At 37.8% G+C, this 13,758-nt stretch overlaps 1 long non-coding RNA gene and 1 pseudogene across 1 annotated transcript in view; both read left to right on the top strand.

The window, feature by feature from the left end:
- Window positions 1-13,758, top strand: part of LOC145908060 (uncharacterized) — a 134,613-nt gene that overhangs the window by 107,404 nt on the left and 13,451 nt on the right. The gene's annotated exons all lie outside the window — the stretch shown is intronic.
- Window positions 1,418-5,190, top strand: LOC145908774 (chymotrypsinogen A-like; annotated as a pseudogene).

Raw genomic sequence — 13,758 nt, 5'->3', positions numbered from 1 at the left:
TTGTGATTTTGACAGTTTGCGTTCAGGTCGCAGTACTTTAGACAACTCGGCCATCCTGTCTAAGGCATTTAATTGACCAGGATGAAATAATTTTTAACAAATCATCGTTTACAAGGTTTGTAATTGCACCTTAAAAACTACTTCTGAACATTTCTAAATAATATAACAAAGTACAGTGCTTAGACAGGATGGCCGAGTTGTCTAAAGTACTGCGACCTGAACACAGCGCGTTTATTATGTACTGTACTTTTTTTAAGATGGGGAAAGTTTACCAAAACAGCACAATAAATTTGTTCACGCCTGTAACAGTTGCTAACCTTGAATGGAAAAGCTTTCATGCTTTCCATTTACTAAATATAGTGAAGGCATTTGTAATACTCAGGAAGAGAGAAATCCTGTAAAACCAGTTAGTTTAATGCATTCTTTTTCAAATGTACTCTTACCTAAAATGCTATGTTCTTCAGATGTATTTGTGATAAACTCTACCACCGCACCAACTGAACTATCGAAGGATGTGGCAAACCATCTGACAAGTTTATGTAAGTGCAATTTATCGTATCTGACAATATTAAACCAAACTAAAGTAGTTTTTACAAGACAATATTTTTTTCAAACAAATCTCACGTAAATATTTCCTTTAACAACAGGTTTTGGACGATGAGGTGGCCGAGTGGTTAAGGCGATGGATCGCTAATCCATTATGCTCTGCACGCATTTCCGAAAGTTTTCTTTGATTGCACGAGTCCGGAGGGGTTTAAACATTTTCCTTGCCTCAAACCTAGCTGTGAGTTGCGGTTCACTGGCGGTATACGCTATTGTTCAATAGTTTTGTAAATTAATCACGTTAGTTAGTTGACTTAATCTTGCATGCCTCGTGTTATTACACTAGTAAATTAATCAAGCGACATAGAAAACATATTTACACGGCATAGAAAAGCAGCGATATAACGACCGTTAATAGCTGGATAAGCAAACTATCACCCAAACATATCTTTTAGTAGGAAGAAACTGAAACCACCTCCATAACAGTACAGTCCGTCTGGGTTACTACAGGTCACTAGTGTAAGAACACGAGGCATGTAAGATTAAATTAGATAACTAACAATGTACTTCACAAAAACATTATTTTGGCATGAACAAACCTTTTTCAAAAAGAATCAGCAAGAATTAAAAGTTCGTATGTTTTAGTGCCTTCTTTTGGTTCATCCGCTAGACGGCGCCGCCAAGCCATTCTAATTTAAATATGCCATTGGTCGGTGGAAAAGGTTACAATAAATTGAACGAACTTTCAACTTACTGTAGCAAGTTCTGTAATAAATCCGGAGTCGGTATTTCACAAGCTTTTTAATTGATATATTCATATGTATATGTATCGCCTATGCTTCTAAACATCATAAGTATAGCTTATTCAAGTAGAATGTGTTTCTGTTGGGTATATTGCTATCAGGAGATTTTAATTATACAAACTATCATACTGTAAAACATTGAATTGAATAAACTTGCTGGTTGTAATGGTTTTGCTTTGTATGTAACACACAGCTAATCATCAAGAACGGACCAACTGGAAATGAATGGAGTGCAAGGCCCTTTTGTCGTCTGGGCAGGGCAAGATTAAGCAGAGGGACTAAGTTTCAAATCATTATTCGTATTCACACCATATCGATCACGATATATTACAGCGGAGCTCTTACCTACGTCTTACCGTAAGCTTACGTTAGTTTGTTATTGTATACAATATAGTGCAAAATATATATGTATTGCTTATGCTTAAATGTTGGGTCGAAAAAGTAATGCATTTTATAACTAGAAAAGAATGGATAATGCTTTCTACCAAAAGATAACTGGCTTTGTGATATGTAAAGACAATTTATTTTCAATACTTCTAATACTATAATTGCTGAATATTCAACAATGTTAACTCTTTTCGGAAAAAGTTTGAGATTTTAAAAGATTTTCATGTAGTTGCTCTCTGCTGTTTAGAATTACGAGAAGATTGCCTTCCATTGGAGAAACCAACCACATTGCTGTTTACAATTCGCAAAGGACGGAACATTTTTGGCTTTTAACTGACCAAGATTTAGGTTAGTTGTACGAAGTTTTTCACAATTTATTACGGGGATGCACAAGTCGGTCAAGCGTGTCATTTGTGTTGTCAACTTTATGATCAAAACTGATAAAAAGTATTTTTTGGACAATATTACAACCAAAAAATTACGAGAGGGATTTGAACGCTTGTATCACTATGCCATGAAACATTTTTATTTATGTAGAGTGTACGTCGTATATCCCCATATGATTTCAAATGCTAAAAAACCGTAAGGCAATATCCGCACAATACACAGTTGTTAGGAATATATGTTTCGACCTGTGGGCGTCATCAGGTCCTTCAAAGTAAACACAGCAATAATATGATGTAAAAAACGTCTCATCAACATCCAGGCTGATCGTGTTGTTTAAAGCCAGTGCTTTGTGTTCGTATATTCCCAGGTAGCAAACTGCAAGAAGAATCTTGCGGTGAAGCCACCACCGACATTCCTGTTCCGGCTTTCTGTCCTGAGGTCAAAGACGGGTAGAGAATAGTGGAAGGGGTCAACGCTAACCCCGGGAGTCAGCCGTGGCAGGTAAATGATTTTTTGGGAGATTTGCAAAGTTATGTTAAAACGTACAATTATAGGAGAGCTCATTTCAAAACCCATGTCTCATATTCGCTGTCAGTCAGATGCCGGCTTTCATAAAAGCTTACTTCCATGTGCACGTGTGTCTGTAACAGTGCTGGTATTTAATGATTGCTTTTTCTCTATATCTGTTATCCTTTTTTTACTTTTTCGGCCGCATGGAATGACAAATTGCCAAAAACCACACGACACACAGTGAATACAAATGATAATATTTCTCTTGTAACTACTTTTGTATATTTCGGTGCCGACTAATCACCCACATACAAACCCGTAAATCCTCCCTACTAGTAAATTTTTCACCGGTTAAGAACCACTATATGCTTAATATCTTCATGTTTACATCAAGCGTACGAGGTATTTTTATCATTCTAACAGGTTTCCATACGTAAGAAGTATCCATTAAGAGGCCGCACCCCCCACTCTTGCGGAGGAACTCTCATCAACAGATGTTACGTCCTCACAGCCGCACATTGTGTCGAATCCAGTTCGAAATCGTGAGTAATTTCCGAAGTTCTTTCGTGATGGAATAAATTAGCACAAAGTTCCAGACAGATTCAGGCTCGTAAAAAGTTTGCATTTCGGTGCGCGTTGTGAGAATTTGGTGTCGATTTTAAGTTTGATTTCCTACGACAAGGTTTTCCACTTGGGTTCCACAGACCTCCTATAAACAATAATGCTTCCAAATAAGGTCTTAAAAAATTTCGTTGTTGGTATGGAGTGCCATAGAGTTAAAACAAATTACCATGGAAACCATTTCCATGGTTACAGGTTCACCAATGAGACGATCGTTCGGTTGGGCGAATACTACAACCGTGACGGACTCCAATTCAGCCAATCAGAGGGCGTAGAGGATTCACGTGACCTAGATATTGAAGAGGTTTACAGACATCCTTACTACTCGTATCATTCGAGTCCAACCAACGACTTGGCGTTGATTAAATTGAGACAATGCGTTTCATTCAAGTAAGATAAATTCACAAGGGCCCTGGTACATTCCAAATTAGAATGCATTGCCTTGGTTTTTACACAACGTAAACGTAATACGCCCGAAGCAAGGAGTTATTAAATATCATGCGAAGATATCATTGTTTCATTTTAAACTTATTTCTATGGTTGCAGTCGATTTGTGCGACCAGCATGTTTGCCTCTCGGGCAAAACCAGTTTTCGTCACAATCTCGATGTGGAATATCGGAGTGGGGGGCGCATGGTCCCAGACACTGTAAGTTTTTTATGCTTTTCTGTGCATGAGTCGCTTTAACAGATGCTTGTCGACAGTTACGTTATTAGATAAGGGTTTTTGAATAAAATAGTAAAAACTGGAATGCCGGACTATTTTCAAACACGTTTCAAAATTGCCTTTCCATCCGCCTGCCAGCCTGTGAATGTATAGGCGATGCATTCGATGCAGCTTATTATCATGTAATACAGCACTGATGATAAACACATGTCGTGTTTGAAATGTCTGTTTAACAATTTAGGTTTTGGCTTCTAATTCAAGGTTATTCACTTCAGTATTTTGCACATAGACAAGGGTTTTTGAAAACTTCAAGTTTCTTTTCCCAAATCTTTCCACAAACCGATATGGAAGCATCTCTAACACCTGCGCGTTATGAATTAACCTCTGTATTCTGTCGGTACAATTTCATAGTACAGCGCATTCAATCTACGGTCGGCATATATAACATTTGTCAGTTACAACAACGAACACTGTGATGCAGTGTTGACGAAACTTGCAAAAGCTCTTGCCAACCACAACCTTTAAGAATCACATCACAACATGCTTGTTGTTCGGCAGTTAACCCCATGGATTATCCACCCTGCCTCCAGCAGGCGCCAGTGAGCATATTTCCCAACGAGAATTGCAGCCGACTGCTCGGTGTTGACTACCTTAAGCACTCCATGATGTGCGCTGCGGTGAGAACAACAATTTTCAATACCCATGCTGCCTTTTAAAGTTAAGCTATCAAACACCTCTTGCTTTCCTGTTTAGTTTAGAATGCAACGTTTTGTAATTTGTTTGTTGTTGCGATTGTTCGATGTCTGTTTTAACCTTTGCATTTGCAGGTAGTTTTTTTGCCAGAGGCACTTGTGTATTTTTTGTTTTGTTTGTTCAGCAATTGAACCAAACGTACATTTTAGGTTATTGTGGCTCGCGCACGTGTAATATAAACACTTTACGCAACTGTACAGAAAAAAATTTCTAACTTAGAAATAGCATTTTTTTTAACTGTTGGCACTTTTGTATTCCAGAAAGATGGCACTGACACGTGTCGGGGTGACAGTGGGGGTGCTTTGGCATGTTTAGACCCCAACACGGCACGGCACACTATCTGGGGTGTCACAAGTTGGGGCATCGGTTGTGGAAACGTAAACAAACCTGGGATTTACACGAGGGTGTCAAACTATGTTCGTTGGCTTTACCTCAAAATGCGACTGAGACCAACTGATGAACAGTTTATGAGCGACGTTCGATCTTTCCGAGTGCTTGACAAATGTTGCCAACATTACTGATTGTGTCTGTGTGCGTTTGAAATCGTGAATTTAATTAAAGTTCAGAACTTATTAACAAAATGGTTAAGCTTTGTGGTTGAAGATTGGATCAACAGGATCTTCTTGTCTGCATTGACACAACTAAACCGGTGTGCACTAACTAGCGTCGTTTCGTTATAATGTTCCTTGTCCGGCAGCTGTTTTCTGAATAAATGTGGAGAGTTTTTGTTGAAACCGACGCGCGTAATGTTGTCAAACTGGTGAGCTAGCGCACGACTTGCAAGATGACCTTCACATATACGTAGGGGATGTATATAACCGTAAACAGACAACGCTTTATGCTCTTGTGTGACAAGGCGTGATCGTCCCATTCCGAAGTGCAGCTTGCGATATGGTCTTGTCGGTTAACTAACCAGGAAATCTTCCACTTTGTGGTTCTTTGCATTTGACGTCGATTCGTTAGGGACCAAAATAGGTAGGAAATAATGGAGACGAACCACAGTAGAGTGAACATATGGCCAAGCAAATAAACTCTACCGCCGCACCAACTGAACTATCGAAAGATGTGGCAAACCAGTTAAATATCAAGTTTATGTAAGTGCAATTGACAATATTAAACCGAACTTAAGTAGTTTTTACAAGACAATATTTTTTCCAAACAAATCCCACATAAATCTTTCATTTAACAACAGGTTTTGGACGACGAGGTGGCCGAGTGGTTAAGACGATGGATCGCTAATCCATTATGCTCTGCACGCATTTCCGAAAGTTTTCTTTGCTTGCACGAGTCCGGAGGGGTTTAAACATTTTCCTTGCCTCAAACCTAGCTGTGAGTTGCGGTTCAGTGGCGGTATACGCTATTGTTCAATAGTTTTGTAAATTAATCACGTTAGTTATCTGACTATACAACAAACCATTTTCAAAAAGAAACAGCAAGAATTAAGAGTTCGCTTGTTTTAGTGCCTTCTTTTGGTTCATCCGCTAGACGGCGCCGCAAAGCCATTCTAATTTAAATACGCCATTGATCGATGGGAAAGGTTACAATAAATTGAACGAACTTTCAACTTACTGTAGCAAGTTCTGTAATAAATCCGGAGTCGTTATTTCACAAGCTTTTCAATTGATATATTTCAAAAATATATATATCGCCTATGCTTCTAAACATCATAAGTATATCTTATTCAAGTAGAATGTTAAGTGGAATTTAATAAAAGTATGTGCTGGATGGCTCTTTATGCAGACTAGAACATATTAGATGAAACGAAGCAGTTTAGATTAAAAAGGTCTGACTGTAGTTGTTGTTTCTCGAATTTATTGACAAAAGAACCATCAAGAAAAATGTCTTTATCTAAAACTCTTTTACAAACATAAACGTTTTTGATTGGAAACCTATAAATACCTGTGATGTTTTTGCAGAGTCATTAAATATCTGTGATGTTTTTGCAGAGTCATTAAATATCTGTGATGCTTTTGCAGAGTCATAGCGATGTCAACCTGGGAATTGGAAAATAACGACTGGAAATAATTGAGTTGTTGTAAACACCAATACTTCTCTGCAAGGACATCCTGGGTAAAAAACACACTAATTGTAATATTAGAAGTTAAACACACTCCGATAGAATGCAATCTTACTCATAACAGAAAATTACAATGAAAGATGACAAACATACGGTAAGCAGTATTGCTTTTAATTAACACAATAAGTTTTGCATAAATAAAATTTTATAAATTGTCTGAGACAAGGTTATGTTTTTATAGTTGACCTTCCCCACCATTGATATAAGTCATTATTATTTAATTGTTACAAAATAATGAAGTATTGATGAATAATATGATTGATTATATTTTAACCCAGTTTAAAAACCAACAAAAAGTTGTTAAAATCTGCAACTTGTTTGTCAAAAATGACAACAGGTTAAAATGATTTAAGTGTTACAACGTCAAACCGAAGAAACACTTTTAAGTTAACTAATGGTGACATTCTGTGCAAGTGTGCAAGACATGTGATATTCACATATCATCAAGATAACTAATTTACTTTTATGATTTCAATTCAACAGGTTTCCATACATTGGAGACATCCATTAAGATGCTGTAAACCCCACACTTGACATTACCTTCTTACAGCTTCACATTGTGTTAAATTCAGCTCAAATGTAAGTGTTTCTTGTGTGCAATCTGTTTCATAAAGAGCATTGATTCGCTGATGTTTTTTTGATTATCTTTTGAAACAACAAATAGTATTATTGAGCTGTTTCCATGGTGACAGCGATCGGGGCCTGGGGTGGGTGGTTACAGGTTACTACAAATCAAAGGATTCACATGACATAATTATTGAAGAGGAAGACCTCACTATGTGATCATTCCCAACTATATACTATTGCAAATCATTCAAGTGGAAAGTCCACGGGGACAATGTCGTTCTACACAAGATCTCACTTTTTCCGAATTCTCCCATGTAAGCAGTATGTCAACTTGGATTTTTGTGAACAATCACAATTTTATTCAAATGTAATCCATGTACTTTTCTGTCCCATTACTAACCTATTTCTATGTTTGCAGTCGATTTATGCAGTCAGCATGTTTGCCTCTTGGACAAAACCAGTTTTCGTCACAATATGAGTATGGAATATCTGGTTGGGGAATGTGGGATGCAGGTAGTTTTCTATGTTTCTGGATATAATGGTTCATTGGGGTAATGCTAAAAGGTGAAATTGTACAAAGCACATGTTACTTGAAAACTTTTCGGCGCTGTACAAACTTACCCTATTTCTTTTATCTTTATGTATTAACACTGCACAAGATACAAGTGACATCCATGACAACAGTAATGAAAGCGAAAATCGCATTTAATTTTTACAAAAATGAACTAATCACTATTTTCCAACAAATGGCCACCAGTGGCGCCAGTGAGCATATTCGTCCATGAGAATTGCAGTCGCCTACTTGGCTGTTTGAATCTGACAATGTTTACTGCAGTAAGAGTGGAAATTTTCTTTTTCCACTGTTAGCTACTGTATGGTAAAATCGAGTCGTTCTTGTTTATCTGAAAATATTTCCACAAACAATTTCCAATCTTGTTTTTCAGAACGACGGCACTTAACATAAACCATCACACAATCTGGGATATTACAAGTTGGGGCATAGGTTGTGGAAACGTAAACAAACCTGGGATTTACATGAGGGTGTCAAGCTTTGTTCGATCTTATCGGATTCTTGGTAAATATTACCAACATTATTGATTGAGACTGCGCCGGTTTGTGTGTTGTTTTTTTGAATTTTTTGTTGTGATTTTGACAGTTTTATAGTTTCAAAACCAACAAGGCATTTAATTGACCAGGATGAAATAATTTTAAACAAATCATCGTTTACAAGGTTTGTAATTGCGCCCTAAAAACTACTTCTGAACGTTTCTAAATAATATAACAAAGTACAGTGCATAGACAGGATGGCCAAGTTGTCTAAAGTACTGCGACCTGAACACAGCGCGTTTATTATGTACTGTACTTTTTTTAAGATGGGCAAAGTTGACCAAAACAGCACAATAAATTTGTTTACACCTGTAACAATTGCTAACCTTGAATGGAAAAGCTTTCATGCTTTCCATTTACTAAAGATAGTGAAGGCATTTGTAATACTCAGGAAGAAAGAAATCCTGTAAAACCAGTTAGTTTAATGCATTCTTTTTCAAAGTGCTTTTACCTAAAATGCTGTGTACTTCAGATGTATTTGTGATAAACTCTACCGCCGCACCAACTGAACTATCGAAGGATGTGGCAAACCATCTATCAAGTTTATGTAAGTGCAATTTATCGTATCCGACAATATTAAACCAAAAGTAGTTTTTACAAGACAATATTTTTTTCAAAAAAAATCTCACATAAATATTTCGTTTAACAGCAGGTTTTGGACGACGAGGTGGTTGAGTGGTTAAGACGATGGATCGCTAATCCATTATGCTCTGCACGCATTTCCGACAGTTTTCTATGCTTGCACGAGTCCGGAGGGGTTTAAACATTTTCCTTGCCTCAACCCCAGCTGTGAGTTGCAATTCAGTGGCGATATACACTATTGTTCATAAAATAACACGACATAAAAAACATATTTACACGGCATAGAAAAGCAGCGATGTAACGACCGTTCATAGCTTGATAAGCAAACTATCACCCAAACATATCTTTTAGTGAGAAGAAACTCAAACCACCTCCATAATAGTACTGTCGATCTGGGTTACTACAGGTCACCAGTGTCACAACACGAGGCATGCAAGATTAAGTTAGATAACTAACAATGTACTTCACAAAAACAATATTTTGGTATGAACAAACCATTTTCAAAAAGAATCAGCAAGAATTAAAAGTTCGTATGTTTTAGTGCCTTCTTTTGGTTCATCCGCTAGACGGCGCTGTCAAGCCATTCTAATTTAAATATGCCATTGGTCGGTGGAAAAGGTTACAATAAATTGAACAAACTTTCAACTTACTGTAGCAAGTTCTGTAATAAATCCGGAGTCGTTATTTCACAAGCTTTTCAATTGATATATTCATATGTATATGTATCGCCTATGCTTCTGAACATCATCAGTATAGCTTATTAAAGTAGAATGGGTTTCTGTTGGGTATATTGCTATCAGGAGATTATGATAATACAAACTATCATGCTGTAAAACATTGAATAAACTTGCTGGTTGTAATGGTTTCGCTTTGTATGTAACACACAGCTAATCATCAAGAATGGACCAACTGGAAATGAATGGAGTGCAAGGCAGTTTTTTGTCGTCTTGGCAGGGCAAGATTAAGCAGAGGGACTAAGTTTCAAATCATTATTCGTATTCACACCATATCGATCATGATATATTACAACGGAGCTCTTACCTACGTCTTACCGTAAGCTTACGTTAGTTTGTTATTGTATACAATATAGTGCAGAATAAATATGTATTGACTATGCTTAAATGTTGTTTTTAGTCGAAAAGGTAATGCATTTGTAACTAGAAAAGAATGGATAATGCTTCCTACGAAAAGATAACTGGCTTTGTGATGTGTAAAGACAATTTATATTCAATACTTCTAATACTAATTGCTGAAGATTCAACAATGTTAACTTGTTCGGTAAAAGTTTGAGATTTCAAACAGATTTTCATGTAATTGTGTTGTTTCTCTCTGTGTTTAGAATTACGAGAAGATTGCCTTCCATTGGAGAAACCAACCACATTGCTGTTTACAACTCGCAAGGGACGGAACATTTTCGGCTATTAACTGACCAAGATTTAGGTTAGCTGTACGAAGTTTTCCACAATTTATTACGGGGATGCACAACTCGGTCAAACGTGTCATTTGTGTTGTCAACTTTTTGATTAAAACTCATGAAAAGTATTTTTTTGGACAATATTACAACCTAAAAATTACGAGAGGGTTTTGAACGCTTGTATCAAAAACCGTAAGGCAATATGCACACAATACACAGTTGTTAGGAATATATGTTTCGCCCTGTGGGCGTCATCAGTTCCCTGAAAGTAAACACAGCAATAACATGATGTAAAAAACGTCTCATCAATATCCAGGCTGATCGTGTTGTTTAAAGCCAGTGCTTTGTGTTCGTATATTCCCAGGTAGCAAACTGCAAGAAGAATCTTGCGGTGAAGCCACCACCGACATTCCTGTTCCGGCTTTCTGTCCTGAGGTCAAAGACGGATTAAGAATAGTGGAAGGGGTCAACGCCAACCCCGGGAGTCAGCCGTGGCAGGTAAATGATTTTATGGGAGATTTGCAAAGTTATGTTGAAACGTACAATTATAGGAGAGCTCAATTTAAACCCATGTCTTATATTCGCTGTCAGTCAGATGCCGGCTTTCATAAAAGCTTACTTCCATGTGCACGTGTGTCTGTAACAGTGCTGGTTCTTAACCATTTTTCATCTCATTTCCTATCTTAAATTTAATCGGAATCCCTACTTCCCACCAGTATTCAAATTTTTGAATGTAGAATTTAATGATTGATTTTTCGCTATATCTGTTGTCCCTTTTTTGCTTTTTCGGCCGCATGGCATGACAAATTGCCAAAAACCACACGACACACAGTGAATACAGATCATAATATTTCTCTTGTAACTACTTTTGTATATTTCGGTGCCGACTAATAACCCACAAACCCATAATTCCCCCTACTAGTAAATTTTTCATCGGTTAAGAACCACTATAAGCTTAATATCGTCGTGTTTACATCAAGTGTACGAGGTATTTTTACCATTTTAACAGGTTTCCATACGTAAGAAGTATCCATTAAGAGGGCGCACCCCTCACTTTTGCGGAGGAACTCTCATCAACAGATGTTACGTCCTCACAGCCACACATTGTGTCGAATCCAGTTCGAAATCGTGAGTAATTTCCGAAGTTCTTTCGTGATGGAATAAATTAGCACAAAGTTCCAGACAGATTCAGGCTCGTAAAAAGTTTGCATTTCGGTGCACGTTGTGAGAATTTGGTGTCGATTTTAAGTTTGATTTCCTACGACAAGGTTTTTCACAGACCTCCTATGAACAATAATGCTCTCAGCTATCAAGTTCATTTTGTACATAAGGATATCACGAAATAAGGTCTTAAAAAATTTCATTGTTGGTATGGAGTGCCATAGAGTTAAAACAATTTACCATGGGAGCCATTTCCATGGTTACAGGTTCACCAATGAGACGATCGTTCGGGTGGGCGATTACTACAACCGTGACGGACTCCAATTCAGCCAATCAGAGGGCGTAGAGGATTCACGTGACCTAGATATTGAAGAGGTTTACAGACATCCTTACTACTCGTATCATTCGAGTCCAACCAACGACTTGGCGTTGATTAAATTGAGACAATGCGTTTCATTCAAGTAAGATAAATTCACAAGGGACCTGATCCAAATTAGAATGTATTGCCTTGGTTTTTACACAACGTAAACGTAATACGCCCGAAGCAAGGAGTTATTAAATATCATGTGGAGATATCAGTGTTTCATTTTAAACTTATTTCTATGGTTGCAGTCGATTTGTGCGACCAGCATGTTTGCCTCTCGGACAAAACCAGTTTTCGTCACAATCTCGATGTGGAATATCTGGGTGGGGGACGCATGGTCCCAGACACTGTAAGTTTTTTATGTTTTTCTGTGCATGAGTCGCTTTATCAGATGTTTATCGACAGTTACGTCATTAGATAAGGGTTTTTGAATAAAACGGTAAAAACTGGAATGCTGGACTTTTTTTCAAACACATTTCAAAGATGCCTTTCCATCCGCCTGCCAGCCTGTGAATGTATAGACGATGCATTCGATGCAGCTTATAATCATGTAATACAGCACTGATGATAAACACATGTCTTGTTTGAAATGTCTGTTTAACAATTTAGGTTTTGGCTTCTGATTCAAGGTTATTCACTTCAGTATTTTGCACCTAAACAAGGGTTTTTGAAAACTTTAAGTTCCTTTTCCCAAATCCTTTCACAAACCGATATGGAAGCATCTCTAACACCTGCGCGTTATGAATTAACCTCTGTATTCTGTCGGTACAATTTCATAGTACAGCGCATTCAATCTACGGTCGGCACTGTGATGCGGTGTTGACGAAACTTACAAAAGTCTTGCCAACCACAACCTTTAAGAATCACATCAAAGCACCCTTATTGTTCGGCAGTTAACCCCATGGATTATCCACCCTGCCTCCAGCAGGCGCCAGTGAGCACATTTCCCAACGAGAATTGCAGCCGACTGCTCGGTGTTGACTACCTGAAGCACTCCATGATGTGCGCTGCGGTGAGAACAACAATTTTTAATACCCATGCTGCCTTTTAAAGTTAATCTATCAAACACCGCTTGCTTTCCTGTTTAGTTTAAAATGCAGCGTTTTGTAATTTTTGTTGTTGTTGCGATTGTTCGATGTCTGTTTTAACTGTTGCATTTGCAGGTAGTTTTTTTGCCTGAAGCACTTCTGTATTTTTCGTTTTGTTTGCTCAGCAATTAAACCAAACATACATTTTCGGTTATTATGGCTTGCACGTGTAAAATACCGTAAACACTTTGGGCAACTGTACAGGAAAAAATTTTTAACTTCGAAATCGCATTTTTTTTAACTGTTGCCACTTTTGTATTCCAGAAAGATGGTACTGACACGTGTCGGGGTGACAGTGGGGGTCCTTTGGCATGTTTAGACCCCAAAACGGCACGTCACACTATCTGGGGTATCACAAGTTGGGGCATCGGTTGTGGAAACGTAAACAAACCTGGGATTTACACGAGGGTGTCAAGCTATGTTCGTTGGCTTTACCTCAAAATGCGACTGAGACCAACTGTTGAACAGTTTATGAGCGACGTTCGATCTTTCCGAGTGCTTGACAAATATTGCCAACATTACTTTGTGTCTGTGTACGTTTGTACTCGTGTATTTGACTTTCATCCAAAGATTTTTAATTGTGCTTTACAAACTACTTTTTTAGTAATCTGTTCTTCGTGGCACAATTAAACGTAGGCCTAACTTTTATTGACCTTGAGGAAGCCTTGCTGGATAGCAGATGAAGCGTCAGTGAAAAAAAGTGTACGTTTAATTGTGCCAGAAGAACAG

Source organism: Ascidia mentula, chromosome 7, assembly GCF_947561715.1.
Source record: "Ascidia mentula chromosome 7, kaAscMent1.1, whole genome shotgun sequence".
Classification (NCBI taxonomy): Eukaryota; Metazoa; Chordata; class Ascidiacea; order Phlebobranchia; family Ascidiidae; genus Ascidia; species Ascidia mentula.
The sequence above is the reverse complement of the archived record's forward strand: the minus strand, read 5'-3'. Positions and strand labels throughout refer to the sequence as shown.